Below are 2,532 nucleotides of genomic sequence, written 5' to 3'. Positions count from 1 at the left end.
TTTACCCAGAAGCAGAGATGCGAAGACTGTAAAGGAACAGAAACCAGATCAATGGGGACAGAGTAAACAGAATGGAAATAATGAAGACGTTGACACATTGTAAAAATTTTGACCAGTGGCTATTAAAGAATATTAAAAGAGAACTGCTGTGTAAATTTCTCCCGAAACACAGTAAATATTATTTTTAAAAGGAAGATATCCACCCTATGAAAAGTTCATCATGGAATTTTTTTCATGATCTTTTTGAAATCTCTGTATATATCTTCAACTTGTTGTCAATTAAACTGATAGCTTCTGTCACCTTACTGGGGCCATGGTGCCTTTGTAAGAGTGATTGACTTTACTAAGCATACTGTTCTCTAGTTTTGTCCATGTGTTACAGTGCTTAAGAGAGCTACCAATGTTTTTTATTGATATAAAATTCCAAAGTTTCCTATTGGTTTTCTGCTATTGTCTCTCAGGGATATGAGCAGTTATATGAATGGTATCAAATATATGGGGCCCTTGTAAACTGAGATGAGAATAATCATTTTCTCTCTTCTGCATGGTCTGGAAATTGGAAAATAAAATAGAATAAAATTCCAAAGTATGAACGTACCAGAGTTTTTTTAGCCATTCCTCTATAGTTGGGGCTTTTTGTTTCCATATTTTTGCTATTGTGGAAATTGCTGCAAGAAATACAGATGTAGACATGTGTTCATGCTATACTCTTAATTTCTTTAGGGTATATACTTAGTAGAGAGACTGCTAGATCATACTGTTCTTGGATTTGCATTTTTTTAAGGAAGTACCATTCTGATTTCCATCAGGGTTGTACAATTTTATAGTCTCACCAGCAATGTAGAAGGTTTCCTATTTCTCCACATCCTCCCCAATATTTGTTATTTTCTGTTGTATTGAATATTGCCAAAGTGTAGGTGTGAGGTGATATCTCATTGTTATTTTAATTTGCATTTTACTTATTGCTAAGGATCAAGAAAATTTCTTCATATGCCTGTGGGCTGCCTGTGTGTCATATTTGGTAGAAGAGTGGGTATGTTCTAATTCCGCATAAATTGACTGAGGCAACAAGGTCTATGTGTTTATTATTTCTTGGGGAATTTTGGCACTTTATTTGATTTGCAATCAACACATCAGCATTGTCTCACTGTCAACCACCTTGGCAGGTGCCCTGTCACTGCCAAATACAGGTTGCATCACAGGGGTTAGGTAAGCATCCTGATTTTGAAGCACACAGCATGGGACAGAAAGCAGTTCTAGCTGTTACTTCCTATGTGTCACATGGTAATAATAATAATGTTGATCTCATGAATGAGCCAAGATATTGTGAGGTTCTTACGCTAGTGCCTGGCACATGCTAGATACTCAATGTCATCAATATAATTAGTAATGGTAACCACAACTAAGGACTCAAGCACATCCATGATTATTAAGATGACACTGGAAAGGGCAAGGTCTTTTTATGCTATATATAATGTTCCCCAGTTGACTGAATGGCCATGGACAACAACTCAAATTCACTGCCATCCAGTTAGTGGCAACTCATAGTGACCATATAGGACCAGGTAGAACTGTCCCTGTGAGTTTCTGAGACTATAACTCTTTATGAGAGTACAAAGCCATGTCTTTCTCCTACTAAGTGGCTGGTGGTTTTGAACTGCTGACCTTGCAGTTAGCAGCCCAACATATAACCACTAAGCCACCGGGGTTCCCTACTAATAACAACAGTGATGGTTTCATTATAAATGTAGCCATGATGAAAAATAGAGGAAATATAATCCAAGCAGCTACATATAGCACACAAGCAGAAATATGGGATGTAGAATTATAGAGAATGACCTTAAAGTCTTTTATTCAAGACAGATGGCAATATTGTTGCCAATAAAAGCCAGTCGACTTTAAAGGGCCCCCTGATTTAGAGCTGTGTTTTAATGAGAAGGATTTTTAACTTAGTTATCATATGGCTCAGGGCTGTTGGTGATAATTTCATTCAGTCCACAAATATTTTTACTGCCTACCATGTGCAAAAGTTTTCAAAATAAATTTACCGACACATTCAGGCAAGTGTGGTACATGTCTCTTCTTGTTAACTGATTGGCATTATTTGGGGCAAAACCTAAGAGAGAGCTAAGTGTGGGCTTTGCACACTCCACGTTCTTCAATATTCTGTTCTCTCTGGTCCCCACTTCACCCTTCCCCCCACCACACAACACATTTTAATTGTTTTATAGGGTCTTCCCTTTTCTGATGCAAATAAAAATCTATCCTTGTTCAGCCTGCCTTTGATTTCCTCAGGGTCCTAGTCTATGCTAGCTCTGAAGAACTGAACTAGAAATCATAGTTTACCTTGTATTAATGACGCATCATCCCATTAAGGTGTTAACCACCCTAATAATAGTTACATTTTAAAAAGGAAGCACAGCAGGGGATTTACACTTTGGCCTAAAGAACTGGATTTAATACAATTACAGAATCTACAGCAGGAGGATGAGAACCCACAGCCAGTATTCCTCATGTCCTCAGAGCATCCTC

At 37.7% G+C, this 2,532-nt stretch overlaps 1 non-coding gene across 1 annotated transcript; it reads left to right on the top strand.

Moving 5' to 3' along the window:
- Positions 1-429: 429 nt before the first annotated feature.
- LOC142437705 (small nucleolar RNA SNORA20) lies at positions 430-559 on the top strand. The gene has a single exon (XR_012782235.1). It is a non-coding gene; the product is annotated as a small nucleolar RNA SNORA20 (small nucleolar RNA).
- Positions 560-2,532: the final 1,973 nt, after the last annotated feature.

The sequence above is a fragment of the Tenrec ecaudatus genome, chromosome 1 (genome assembly GCF_050624435.1).
Source record: "Tenrec ecaudatus isolate mTenEca1 chromosome 1, mTenEca1.hap1, whole genome shotgun sequence".
NCBI classification, from domain to species: domain Eukaryota; kingdom Metazoa; phylum Chordata; class Mammalia; order Afrosoricida; family Tenrecidae; genus Tenrec; species Tenrec ecaudatus.
The sequence above is the reverse complement of the archived record's forward strand: the minus strand, read 5'-3'. Positions and strand labels throughout refer to the sequence as shown.